The following is a 15,661-nucleotide window of genomic DNA, read 5'->3' on the forward strand; positions in this document are numbered from 1 at the left end:
CATTTTTGGTTGCACAAGGTATTTCTTCAATAAGTGTAGTATCTACTTTTTCTGCCAATCCTACTATTTCTACTATTGTTTCTATTTCTAGCATGTAAATAATAAGCGCAAGGATAGTTGAGACCAAGCCTCAACCGAGTACAAAAGTTTGGAGCAAAGGAAAAGATAAGGAAGAAGAAATTGATCTTGATGAGGAGATAGTTATCCCAAATTGGGATATCTCCAATCTTAATCCAGATCAAATGCACATAATAGGAGAACTTCTATAGAAGAAAGCTAAGTAGTAGAGGCTTAAACATGAAAGGAATAAAGAATTTCAAGTTCTCAAAGATGCAAAGAACATTCTTGTAGAGGCACTCAACACAAAATTTGATACTTCTCAACCAATTTTGGCTTAGTAGAAGTAGTCCAGAAATTCAATGAAGATTTAAATGGACAAGAGAAATTGTTGTAGAGAGTAGAGAAGAAATTTGAGAATAAAGTTTTGTATCTAATAGCACAAACTATTGCAACTTATCAAGTAGAATTATCTACAGTTCTAGGCTCATTGGAGACCTCTTGTAACAATGTAACTTCTTTATTCAATAAACTCTATGAAACATAAAAATTTTACCAAGGAAATCAAAGATAAACTTTCAAATATTGATGAAGATCTCAAGGCAAGTGCACAAAAATTTCAACTTGACCTAAGTTACAACTTTGCCCACTATACGAAGATTAGATTTCTAACTGATATGTAGGCAGAATTGCTAAGAGAAGAAGCCAAGATAAGAGCTACACTTGTAGATATACAGGACATGATTCTCTTGAATATGGATACATTGAAAAAACATATTGCACATGCTAAAATCCTCATCCATGATAACAACTTCTCTATTGTAGACCACATGATAGAACTATCAGTAGAAGTTTAGATTTCATTACACACAAGCAAGATGTTGCAAGAAAATTGGGACAAGACAATGACACTGATTCTAAATGTATACATTTTGGTATTACACCTTTGGCATTTATGTCAAAAAGGGGGAGATGATGTATATAAAGCATACTATACAAAGGGGGAGAAGATGAGAAGATGTGATGTATAAAGGGGAGAAGATGTGAGAATATGTAAAATATATTGTATATATATGTATGGGGGAGAATTATCATATTATATATATGTATAGATATTTAGAGAAACATCTCTTACAAAGAAATTTTGAAAAATCTCAAAAATAGAATACTCTACTAAGATGAAGACACAGAATGAAGAATAAAGATTGTTTTGAAACCCTTTTAAGAATTAAGTTTTGATTGATAAGTGTTTTTGTCTCTAATGCCAAAGGGAGAGATTGTTGACATTACAGTCAAGTTTGTTATTAGTGATACACACTTATTCATATAGTTATAAGTATCTACCAAGTGTATTATACAGTTAACAATGTTAACCAATCATTTTAGGCTTTACTAAGTTCTATAGGTTCTACCAAGTGCAAAGAACAATATTTAGTTTGCACCAAGTAGTTTATACTAAGTTGATGATTTTTAGTGTAAACTGAGCTTCTTAGTGTTTACTGAGTTTTTCAGTGCAAACCAAGTTGTGTAGTGGTTATTGAGTTTGTATCTTTAGTGATGTGAATCCAATGTTGACTGAGCCACTCAGTGTTAACCAAGTGATTTAGTTTATACTGAGCTCATAGTAACAACATTGACCAAGCTATATAGTGTGAATCAAGTGATTCAGTTTATATATCAAGTTTCAGAGTATTCACCGAGTCACCAGTGCAAACCAAGTTCAGACTACTTGGAAGTGATTAGTGTGTACCAAGCTTATACATCTACCAAATGCATGACAATGATGAGCATTAACAATGGATGTTGAGTGTCGAAAATTCATTGAGCTAGTCTTCAGAACCCAAGTTCCTACAATTGGGCCGACTTTGTATATTTTGCGTAAACTTGTATTGTAGCCGACTTTGTTGATATGTAAATTGGATTGGTATATATGTAATGTATTGTGTCACATCCAAAGGCATGTATAAAAGTATATAACAAGTAGAGAAGAGCATAAGTATGAAGTTTAAGGCTACGAATAGTATAAGGAGCAGCAAAGATTTATCTATCATAGTAAGGTGATCATTATACTCAAAGGTATCTCATTTAGAAAACCAAGTTGTAGATCAAAGATCATCCATTGTTTAATCCTATCAAGTGGATTAGTTAAATACTTTTACAAGGTAGACTTAACAGTCTTTTGTAAATTTCTTTACCAAGTGCATACTTCATCATATGTTTGTAGATCCTTTTGCAAGGTGGACCTAGCAATCATTATTGCTCCTAATAGGGTAGATCATCAGAAGTGATCATTATAAACCTTAATAGGCCAACTTTATACTACAATAAAAAAGCTTGTGAGTATCATCCCTACCCTAGTTTTACTTTCTTATTGGAAGGTTTCTGGGTCACCATATTGTGTGTCAAAGCGTTATGAATGTTTTAATGCTTTCAATTTTTCATGCATGCAATTAGATTAAAATACACATGAAGGATTAATTGGTAAATAAAAATTAAGTTTTATTGGTTACTTATTCACCCCTCCCCTCTTAATAACTTAGCCTATCATATATGTTTCCAACAAGAATACCCTAAGACTAAACTTCATCACTCTTTGCATCAAGTTTTCCTTTCCTTGCATCTTTCAATATATAGTATTTTCTTCCAAATTTTTTGAAATATTTGGCATTAGGTGTATAACCATACCATAGTTCAAAAGGGTTTTTTTGTACCTTTCTTGACTTGAACTCAGTTCCTTGTATAAAAAAAAAAAATACTTAAAGCTTCTCTCCAATAACTTTGTGAAATATTATTTTCCATCATCAATGTTCTTGCATAGTACATGATTGACCTATTCCTTCTTTCAGCTATCCCATTTTATGGTGGATTCCTTGGTACTGACACCTATCGCTTCATTCCTTTGTCATTGTAGAATGTGTTGGTCTTCTCAAATATGAATTCACCTCCTCTATCATATCTCAATTACTTCAAACTCTTACCTATTTATTTTTAAACTCTAGAAAAACACCACTTAAATATTTTAAAAGCATTAGATTTTTCTTTTAGAAACATCACAAACATCATTCTAGAGAAATCATAAATAAATAGAATAAAGTACTTGTCACCATAATAACTTTGCATTGCAAAAGGACTACATAAATCAATATGAACCAACTCCAAATATCACCAGAAGAATAATGTTGGAATTCTTTAGAATAATTAAGAGGGGGGATGAATTAGTTATTCAAGGTCCAGATGTACAAATAATACTTTTCACGGCTTAGTGAACCCATATCCATAAAACATATTTATCATGCATGCATCCATTGGATCATACAATCACTTAAACTTGTAGGTTACTGTCAAAACAACTTTGTAGAAATGTAAGCATGAAACATAACAAATTCAATAACACATTTGACATAATGATTTGATGTGGAAACCCAATTTGGGAAAAATTGCTAGTGACATGCTACTCATTTTCACTCTTCTAAAGTGATGTCTTGTGAAAGGCCAACCTTATTAAAGGTTACAATACACACTATTAAATGTGACCTGGTTAGAGGATTTCAATCACCCTATTAGGAGTGAGCCTTGTTAGAGGACTTTAGATCATTTACTTAGAATTTCACCTAGTTAAAGGATTTACAAATGACTATTAGGTCAACCTTAATCCAAAGAGTTTACCCTAAATAGGTATAGTGGTTAGAAAGTAACAATAATGTTTGATCTAATAACAACTTACAACTCACATGCAGATTACATATCTCTCTTTTAGTCCTCCATTTTTCTTGGCTTTTACACACTTCAACTCTGATAGTGTGTTCACCCTTCAAGCATTCATACCCTTAAGTCTTCTTGCTTTGCTTGCCAATAGTAGGCTCTTCTATTCAATCACTATATGAATCAATACCTTAGACCTCTCATCTAACATAAACCTTGCTTATAACCAACCATATCTATAAATAGAAAATTAAGATATCTTGTCATTCATCCTCTATCATCCATCTTAGGATTAGGTATGATTAGGTAGGATTCAATGAGTCTACCCATCTTTTCATTTTAGTCACTTCTAGAAACTTTTCCTTAAATCCTCTTTGAATTCACATTAAAATGGTTTACCATGAATTATATGCCACCAACTTATCATAGTTATCTTCCACACACTTCATAAAATTCAAGAAAATAAAATAGTTAGCTCAGATTTGTCAAATCCATGATTTAACATGAATACTGGTACTCAGCATCAATATGTCATCACTTGGCTTTCATATTGTTTTTCCACTCATCATCAACTAGATAACTTGACAAACACTAAAGTTAACTAATGCTTGGCATCAACTAAACTTTACTAGGCTTACACTAGATCACTCGGCATACACTAAAAATGGACTTTGCTCAGCTCCAACTAATTTTCTTCTTGGCTTGCATTAACTTTTCTCAGCACCTACTATCCACTCAGTCAAGCTTGGCAAACTTGATTCTTCTTACTTGTTCTTCTAGACTTTCTTAGTGTATCCAACCTTTGCAATCTTAAGTAGATAATCAATGCACTATATCATCACTATCTTAACTCATCTTTGTACTCCTTTTATATATCATAATTCAACCTTTTCTCTAGGTGCTTTTGTTATCTCATTTAATCAAATCTTCTCCATCAATCAAACAATAATAGTACTCAAAATCAACTAAGCAGTTATCTTACCAGCAAGTACTACATTTGACATCAATGACAAAACAATGATTGAAACACATTGTCATACATGTATCAATCTATTTTAAAAAATCTCCCTCTTTGGCATTGATGGCAAACTAGTACAACAAACAATAATACCAAAAAGATAATAATGCCTTATATTGAAATCTCTCCCTCTATCAACAACATTCATCTTTTGTAATTACAAAATTATGTTCTGATCAATAGACAATCAATACATCCTTATGACTCCTTCTTAATCACTTCATTTTTAGGTATCTATCTCTATCCTTATATCTCCCTTAGCACTATCTCCCTCTTACTAGGTAGATGTATGTGTTTTAATCATCAGGTACACTATCTCCCTCTAAGTAGATATTTCTTTTTGTATTTCTCCCTTTCTATATATGTATATTTAGTATATCTCCCTCTTTGACAATAATGCCAAGGACTTGTCATCTTATTATGCATATATGAATATTTTTAATTTCTCCTTCTGTCACCTAGCTTGTGATTGGTCTATAACTCCATCTCTTTGATTACTTTAGGCAGCTCCTAAAGTAAGATCCACTACATCAATGTGTGGCATATGTCAATCATCTTAGTTGATGCAAGGCATCTCTCATGCTTCTTAAATAGTCTAGGATAGGTTTATCACCCCTGGTTTAACTCCTAGATACTCATGAACATCCTTAGGTAATGCTTTTATGGAGATATCAGCTATTTGTTCTTTTGTATCACATATTCTATCTTCACCTCTTTGTCTTGAACTAACTCTCTTAAGTAATAATACTTGATTGTAATGTTCTTAGTCTTTGTATGCATCACAAGGTTCTTTGATATATTTATAAAACTTTTATTATCACAATAAAGTATCACAGGTTCAATGATTTCCTCCTTCATACCATTGAGTAGTTGTTTGATCCATACAATGTTTGCATAATTTATTGTAGCAATATATTTAGCTTCAACAGTAGATTGAGATATGCGATTTTGTTTCTTACTAGTCCATGTAACCAGCCTTTTTCCTAAGAAAATTGTTCCTCCAATAGTGCTCTTTCTATCATCAATATTTCTAGCCCAATAAACATCAATGTAGGCTCTCAACTCAAACTTCTCATTTTTTTGGTAGTATAGACCATAGTCCTCTATTCCTTTTAGATAACTCATTATTCTCTTAACAACCATCAAATGATTCTCCCTAGGATTAGTAGAGAATCTTATAACTATCCCAACAGATAATGCAATATCAGGTATGTTATGTACTACATATTACATTTTGCCAATCATAGACCTGTACAATGTTTGATTCACCTCAGTTGAATCATCATTCTTTGACAATTTATGTCTTTTCACCACAGATGTGCTTATTGGCTTGGAATATTCCAATCCAAAAGTTTTCAATATCTCCTTTACATATTTTGATTGAGTGATTTATATACCATATTTCATCTGATGTACCTACAAACCCACAAAGAACTTGATTTCTTCAAACATAGACATCTCAAATTCTCTTTTTATTTCATTTGCAAAATTTTTACATAAAGTATCATGACCTCCAAATATGATATCATTAACAAAAAAATTAGATAGTAAAATACATTTTCCTTTCTCTATCTTCAAGTACAAAATGCTATTATCATCAGTCCTATTAAATCCAATTTTCACAAGATAATTGTGAAGCCTTTCATACCATGTTCTTGGTGCTTGCTTCAAACCCTATAAAGTTTTATATAGTGTCCATACCATATTTTTGTTGTTATCATCAAAAAATGCTTTTGGTTGTTCTATATAAACCTCTTCTTCCAATATGTCATTTAGAAATGCATCTTTAACATCTAGTTGATAAACTTTGAAACCTTTGTATGCAAAGTAAGCAAGCAAAGTTCTTACTCTTTCCAATCTTGCAACAAGAATGAATGTTTCTCCATAGTCTATCCCTTCTTATTGTGCATACCCCTTGCAAACTAATCTTACCTTATTCCTTATGACTTCACCATTTTCATCTAACTTGTTTCTGTGTACCCACTTGGTTCCAATCACATTTTTATCTTCTAGTCTAGGAACTAAAGTCCATGTCTTATTCTTTTCAATCTCTTCTTTCATGGCATTACTCTAGTCCACATCTTCTAAGGCATCTTTTACTAACTTGGGTTTTATGCATGCCAACAAAAAATGTATCATTTCTCAACTTGTTCCTTGTCATTGATATTGCATCTTTATCTCCAAAAATTTGTCCAGCAAGGTGATGTCTTTTGACATACTTTGACAATCTTGGTTCTACTCTATTTTTTTCATTTGGTCTATCAACTTATGAATCACTATGTACTTCTCTATCAGGTAATTCAACTTCTCTTTTATGTACACTAATCTCATAATCAAAATGTTCTTCACCTTTATTTTGTAACTCGACACTTGATTGTAGCTTAGTTCCTGAATGTAGCTCAACATTCATAGTGTGTGACTTGGCAATTACTAAAACTTGTTATTGATTTGCAACTTGATTTATAGATTCTTCATCAACAAACATACCTTCATAAAATTATACAAATGATTGTTATTCCTTTGGTTTCTTCATAGGTTCAACCTCATGTACTTCTATATATTCATCAAATTTCACATTTGCTCTTTCCACAACTTTGTTAGTGTTAGTATTTAAACACTTATAAGCTTTACTTCTTGTGGAATAGCAAAGGAATATACCTTTGTCACTTTTAGCATCTAATTTACCATTTCTAAAATCTTTGAGAATATAACATTTGCTTCCAAATACCTTAACATATTTTACATTGGGTGAGTATCTATACCATAATTCAAAAGGTGTTGAATGAGTACCTTCCTTGACTTGTAAATAATTCAAGGTATAGATAGTTGTTGTTATAGCTTCTCTCTAGTATTTCAAAGTAACATTTTTCTCCATCATGGGTATCCTAGCATAGTCCATTATAGATTTTTTCATCCTTTTAGCAATTCCATTTTGTGGAGGGGTTCTAGGAGCAGATGTCTGTCATTTTATTCCTCTATCATTAAAAAACATCTTAAACTCATTCAAGGTAAATTCTTCTCCTCTATCAGATCTTAGACATTTTAGACTTTTACTTATTTCCTTCTCAACTCTTGCTAAGTATCACTTAGACATTTGGGAAGCATCATATTTCTATTTTAGAAACATTATTATCATAATCCTACAATAATCATCAACAAATAGCATAATGTACTTATCACCTTTGTAGCTTTGCACATTAATTGGTAAACAAAAGTTAGTATGAACAATCTCCAAAATTCCTTTAGAGGTATGAGTCTTACTCTTAAAACTAGACTTGACATTTTGCCTAACTAATATTGTTTGCAAATTATATTGTCAAGTTTCTTCAACTTAGGAAAACCTTTGATTCTTATCATGTTTTTGATACTAACCCAGTTATCAAAGTTAACATGACATAACCTATTGTGCCATAACCACACATCATCAAGTTCTACAACTAGACAAGTAGCATCATCCATATAAAGATAGAATAGATTACCTCTAGTTTGATCACCTTTTCCCATTAGTTTTCCATCAGTATCATATATCTTAGCAATCTTGTTCTCAAACTCAACCTTACAACCTAAACTATTCAGTTGTGACACACTCAAAAAAATATAGATAAGTCTGTCAACATAATAAGCATTGTCACATAAAATCTTTTCTATGAGTTTGATAGAATCTTTTTCTTATATCAGACAGGGTGCATCATTACCAAACCTTATACTATTTCCATCATAATAATTCAAGGTAATGAACTTACTTTTATCTCCAATCCTGTGATGTGAACACCCACTATCAATGATCTATTTGTCATTCTTATTCACACAAGACACTAGTGTAGTTGCCTCATCCTCATTAGAATCATCCTTCATTGCAACATACACCACTTCATCATCATGATCGTTAGATCCATCTTTGGTTTCCTCTTCTACAATGTAGCAAGTCTTCTTGTCTTTGTCTTTGTAATCTTTCTTCTACTCTTGTAGTTGTCTCCACCTCTATGGTTCTTCTTCTCTGGACATCTAGCAGCAATATGACACCCCTTATTACAATTAAAACACATGATAGGTAACTTAGCTTTGAATTTGCCTTTACCTTTATGAAATCTCCTTGCTAGTAGTGCTTCAAGTTGTTCTACATCCTCCTCATCTATATCACTGTCATTGGAAACATATTTTTCCTATTTCTTCTTCTCATTAGGTTCCTTCAATGACAACTTGGCTTTAAAAGAAAATTCAATAATGTTAGATGTGAAATAGTCAAAATTAGATAGCTCAAAAGCAATGAGCCTACCTAATAGACCTTCAAAAGTTAGATTAGAACCTGGTATACATCTTAGTTCTTGTATTGCAGAAACTCTAAGCATAAATGGACAACAATGTTCTCAAAACATTGCTCAATACAGTGTCACCATATATCTTACCAGTAGATCCTCTTATAGCATTAACAACATTTTTTTATCCTGGAGCAATATTGAGAAACATTCTCACCTTCTTGCATTCTCATATTATTGAACTTACCTATGAGACTTTCAAATTTGGCTCTTAAAATATTTGCATCACCTCCATAGATGGTGAGAAGAGCATCCCACATTTTCTTTGCACTATCACAACCCTTGATGTCATCAAACTTGATATAACTTAGGGCAAAGGAAATCTCCAACATTGCTTGATTATGTTCTTTCTTCTTTATTTAGATCTTTGCCAGTTAGGTTTCTAGAATTATCAACATGCTCGGTAATGATGGTAGATTGTGCATGGCCTCCAAGACCTCCTACGTGTAGTTTCATCAAACTTTACCATGCAAGAAAACTGTCTTTATTAAGCTTGGGCACCTCTCTTTTTGGCATCTTGATCTTTTGCTTCTAGTACCTTCAAACTAGTCCTCTTAAAAAGATGGCTCTAATACCAATTATTGGATTTTTTTTTTTGTATTTTGTTTTTTTTTTTTTTTTTTTGGGGGGGGGGGGGAGGTGTGAATCAGTTATAAAAGGTCCAAATGTACATATAATACTTTTCATAGCTTAGTGAACCCATATCCATAAAATATATTCATCATGCATCCATTATATCACACAATCACTTAAACTTGTAGGTTATTGTCAAATCAACTTTGCAAAAATGTAAGCATGAAACATAACAGATTCAATAACACATTTGACACAATGATTTAATGTGGGAACCCAATTTGGGAAAAACCATCAGTAACATGCTACTCATTCTCACTCTTCAGAAATGATGCCCTGTGAAAGGCCAACCCTATTAAAGGTTACAATAAATATTGTTAAATGTGACCTGGTTAGAGGATTTCAATCACCCTATTAGGAGTGAGCCTTGTTAGAGGACTTTAGATCATTCTCTTGGAATGTCACCTAATTAAAAGATTTATAAATAATTGTTAGGTCAACCTTAATCCAAAGGATTTCCCTAGACTAGTACAATGGTTAGAAAGTAACAGTAAGGCTTGATCTAATAACAACTTACAACTCACTTGAAGATTATAGATCTCCATTTTAGTCCTCCATTCTACTAGTCTTTCACACACTTCAACTCTGATAGCTTGTTCACCCTTCAAGAAATCATACCCTTAAGCCTTCTTGCTTTTCTTTCCAGTAGAAGGCTCTTATGTTTAGTCATTGTATGAAGCAATACCTTAGACCTCTTGTCTAACTTAGTTTCTTGAACATTGACCAACCTTGCTTCTAACCAATCATCTCTATAAATAGAAAATTAAGATATTTTGTTATTCATCCTCTATCATCCATCTTGGGGTTAGGTAGGATTCAATGAATCTACCCATCTTTTCATTTTAGTCCCTTCTAGAAACTTCTCCTTCAATACTCTTGAATTCACCTCAAAATACTTTACCATGAATTCTGTGCCACCAACTTATCATAGTTATCTTCCACATGCTTTATAAAATTCAAGAAAACAAAATAGTTAGCTTAGATTCATCAAATCCATTATTTAACATGAATACTAGCACTCAGTATCAATATGTTGTCACTTGACTTCCATATTGTTCTTCCACTTGTCATCAACTAGATAACTCAACAAACACTAAAGTTTATTGGTGCTTGACATCAACTAAACTTTACTCGACTTATACTGTATCACATGACATACACTAAAATTTGACTTTGCTCAGCTCCAACTAATTTTCTACTTGGCTTGCACTAACTTTTCTCGACACCTATTGTCCACTCGGTCAAGTTTGGCAGATTTTATTATTCTTCCTTGTTCTTCTAGACTTTGTTAGATTATCCAAACTTTGCAATCTTAAGTAGATAATCAATGCACTATATCATCACTATCTTAACTGATCTTTGTACTCCTTTTATATACCATAACTCAACCTTTTCTCTAGGTGCTTTTGTTATCTCATTTGATCAAATCCTCTTTATCAATCAAACAAATAATAGTACTCAAAATCAAGTAAGCATTTGTCTTACCAACAAGTAGTAGGTTTGACATCAGTGATAAAATAATAATTGAAACACATTGTCATACTTATCAATCTATTTTCAACAAATAGGTCTTTCTCTTGAAAGTGGACTTTTTCATTTTTCTCATTTGACATTCTTTGCACATCACTTTATCAGGCTTTCTCAATCTTGGTAATCCTCTAACTCTTTCCATCTTACTAATGCTTACCAAATTATCAAAGTTTACATGACATGGCCTCTTATGCCATAATCAAACATCTTCAAATTGTGCAAATATACATGTATCTTCAAATAGGTCTAGATAGAATAACTTACCTCTTGTTTGCTCCCCACTTCCAATTAGTCCACTAGTGGCATCATAAATCTTTGCCTTCTTATTTTGGAATTCAACTATGTAGCCTAAACTATTCAACCATGCCACACTCAATAGGTTATATTTCAATCCATCAACCCAATATACATTATCACATCTGATCTTGTCATTTAATATAATTGATCCTTTACCTTTCACATTGTATGGGACATCATTTCCAAACTTTAAAAAACTACCATTAAAATGTTCTATCTTTTGAAACTTACTTGTATCACCAGACATATGATGTGAGAAACAACTATCAATTATCCATTTATCATTCTTACTCACATGTGAGATTAGTATAGTTATCTCAAGTTTCTCATCTTCGTCAGATTCATCTTTCACTGCAACATAAACAACTTTTTTATCATATTCATAAGAACCATCTTCCTTATCAATGTAACAAGATTTCTTATGTTTTTCTTTGTAGTCTCTGTTACCTCAGTTGTCTCTACTTCCTCAGTATTTTTTTTTTCTCATGTCCTCCTTCTTATCTCTATCAAGACACCTTGCTATAATATAACAAACTTTGTTACATGTAAAATATATAATAGGAAGTTTACCTTTGCATTTACATTTTCCTCTTGGTAGCCTTCTTGCCAATAATTCTTCTAGATCATCATCTAAATCACTATCATTGCCACTTTTGTTGTGATGTGGAGCCTAATCAAACTCAGAGGTTTATTTGGCATGATTTCCCCTCAGATTATTTTTATAGGGGGTATGGGGGTAGTGCCTCCAAGATGGGTCAAGGAGTAGTGCCCCAGGTGTGCTCCCTATTGTGATACAGGGTGAAGTCAAGAGGCAACACCCACACGGGAGTTTTGGGGGGTAGTGCCCCTAAAGAAAAAAATGATTCACTATTGTAAAAACCATCAATTGTTATTTTTCTATTGGATGACTTATTCTAGCCCTAAATTTTTAAGTGTCAAAATCTTGTACAAAATGGCTTAGGGTTAGCGATTTCATAATTTATGATGGGATTGTGGCTTCTTATAGTGGTATTAAACTATAAGGGATTATAGACTGTAATCACTAGATAAAAATAATATTGGACTTCTTGTTGTTGGACGTAGCCTAGGGATTGGTTGAACCACATTAAATTATTGCATCTTGTGTTCTCTTTTGTGTGATTTATTATTTTCTAATATTGGTTATATTTTCATGTAAATATTATTTCTGTCTGTGGTTAATCCTAACAACTTTCTACAAGCTTGCTCTTTCTTTATTTTAGGTCCATCAAGGATTAGTTGAGACTTGAAAGATCATTCAATACTAAAAGGTTTATAGTTATCAAATTTTGACAATTCAAATGCAACGAGTCTACCAATTAGACAATCCAAGGTCAAATCATTACCAGATGTACATCTCAGTTCTTGAATTGTAAATACTACAATTGCATAGATAGGAAGTAAGTTCATCAATACTTTTCTTACCATAGTCTCATCAAATATGTCTGCTCTAGCTCCTCTAATTGCATTCATAACCTCTTTGATTTGACCACAATACTATGCAATAGTCTCTCCTTCTTTCATTCTCATGTCATCAAACATGTATCTCAAACTTTTTGCCTTAGCCCTCAACACATTTTTGTCTCCTCCATGGACCTGTACTAACTTATCCCACATTTTCTTTACACTAGTGCAATCTTTCAAATCATCATAACATGTGGAAGATGTCACATCTATCATCATTTGATTGTGCTCATGCTTCTCCTTTATTTTCTCAATAGTCATGGGTCTAGGAACTTTAATGTACTCATTATCCAAATAGTATAGTGCAGAATCTCCAACTCTAAATAGATGCAATCTCATTAGTCATTTCCATGTTGGGAAGTTCTCTTTGTTCAACTTAGGTACCTCTTTCTTGTACATCTTGATCTTTAGTTTAAGTCCCTTCAAGCTTTCCTTACAAGCACCAAGGCTTTGATACCAATTATTAGAATATTTAGAATAACTACGAGGGGAGGGGAGAGGGGATGGGTGAATAAGTTATCCATAGGTCCAAATGTACCAATTCAAATTTTAACAACCTCAAACAACTTAAACAATCTCATAAAACCACTTGGCCAATATAGGAACTCATCAGTAACTTAACTTATTCATTCAACACTATCTCTATGTTCAGTATATGTTGAATAATAGAAATAAATAACAATAAAAACATGTATCATGAAAATAATATTCACACAAACATGACACCAAGATTTAATGTGGAAAACCAATTTAGGAAAAACCATCAAATAACATGCCACTACTTTTCACTCTTCTGAAGTGAGCTCAGTTAAGAGCCAACCCTATTAAAGGTTACGAAACACACTATTAGGTGTGATCCTATTAAAGGGTTTAAATCACTCTATTAGGATTGGCCTAGTTAGAGGTCTTTAGATCATTCCATTAAAATTTTACCTTGATTAAAGGATTTTATTGCCACAATGGTTAGAAAGTAACAACTAGGTTGCCCTTTTTATGCTTATATGCTCTACTCTTTGTAGAAGGTCTTGGGTCCTATCAAAACCTATTTTTACTTAATCAAAACAGCTAGGTTTGATATGATAAAATACAACTAACTTTTCATATTTAGATCTCAATTCAACTCATTTCTAGTTCATTGATTAGACTTCATCATATACTCCATCTTTGATCTTCTTGGAAACCCTTCAAGCAATCACACTTTGCCAACTTCTCACTTTCCTCTTGCAAATTTGTTCTTCACAAGTCCTTTACAAATTCACCTATCAACAACCATAAAACATCTCGTATGCCTCCTTAAATAGGTACTTTGATCTTTTACTGCTTAAACATCACCATAGATCTTAGGGTTTGATTAGATTCATTGAACCTATCCATCATTTTATCCTTCTTCTCCTTTCTTGAAACTTCTGGACAATTCTTCTTAAATCCTCACCTTTGATCACTTAACAAACTCAATTCATCCAATAATTATGCTAGCTCATAAATTTTTATCATTCACATATTTTAACCAATTCATAAATTTAACTATGTTGGCCTCATTTGAAACTTGATTCTTTCACAAACTATTAACTTGTTGACATTTAGTCATCACTATGTTCTTCATCTCTATTAACACTATATAACTTAGTCTCTACTATTCTATCTCACTCTGCTTACATTGGCTTGCTCAATCTTCACTATGCACAGTCACTACTACAGTTCTCTTCTTTAACTTGCTCAACCATAACTATCACTCAGATAATACTATTTTTCTTAGCTATCTCTTAAGTTCCTTAATCTTTTGCTTCAACTTGTTTAATGACCTTGTAAAGTGGTACACAATCAAGCTTGTTGTTTTACTCAACAACTCAAATATACTTCAACTCATTTGTCTTTTTCACTTTATATAATAATCAAACAACACATTACCTTTTCAAAGACTAACTAATCAAGTTCCAATTGTAATTCCATCCTATGTACTCCTCTTTACTCAAAAACTTCACTAGTTCACCTTGTTATCTCTTGTTTTCAAATCCTCTTCATGAATCAACTAATATGACACTCTACACTGTTAGAAAATGTCTTACTAGTAAGGTTTGACATCAATGACAACATAAAAATTATTCCAATTGTAATGTCCAACAATTTTATTGTCATTGATTTTATATGTGTCGATTCAGTCAAGGACACACACACACACACATATTCTCTATGTTGTAATTTTTTACAACTATTTTCCTATTCCTAATCTATTTCCAATTGAAAGTTTGATGCCTAGATTATATGGGTGATTCATGTTTTTTAATGCTACCCACCAATTTTATGAATGTGGTATCTAACATCCAATCAATCTACAATATATTGATAAAAACACTTGTACAATTTTTTTCTCTTTTCTTTTCTTCTTAGAAATGAATTGTATTTTTTTTCTAATCATTTTTAAGGGGGTATTATAAATGTCTATTCTTCTTCTTTTATTGTATAATTCATATATACCATCATTTTTGACATTGTCAAACACTTCAATACAATAAGCCTCTAAGAGGTTCTCTTTCTCATCCATAAATGGTGTCAATACAAATGTTGTAGGTCAATTTGTTGAACTTCACATATTACATTATAGAACATTTTTTAGTGAGTATGATTT

The sequence above is a fragment of the Cupressus sempervirens genome, chromosome 9 (assembly GCF_028749045.1).
Source record: "Cupressus sempervirens isolate cs-2001-9-10 chromosome 9, ASM2874904v1, whole genome shotgun sequence".
Lineage (NCBI taxonomy): Eukaryota > Viridiplantae > Streptophyta > Pinopsida > Cupressales > Cupressaceae > Cupressus > Cupressus sempervirens.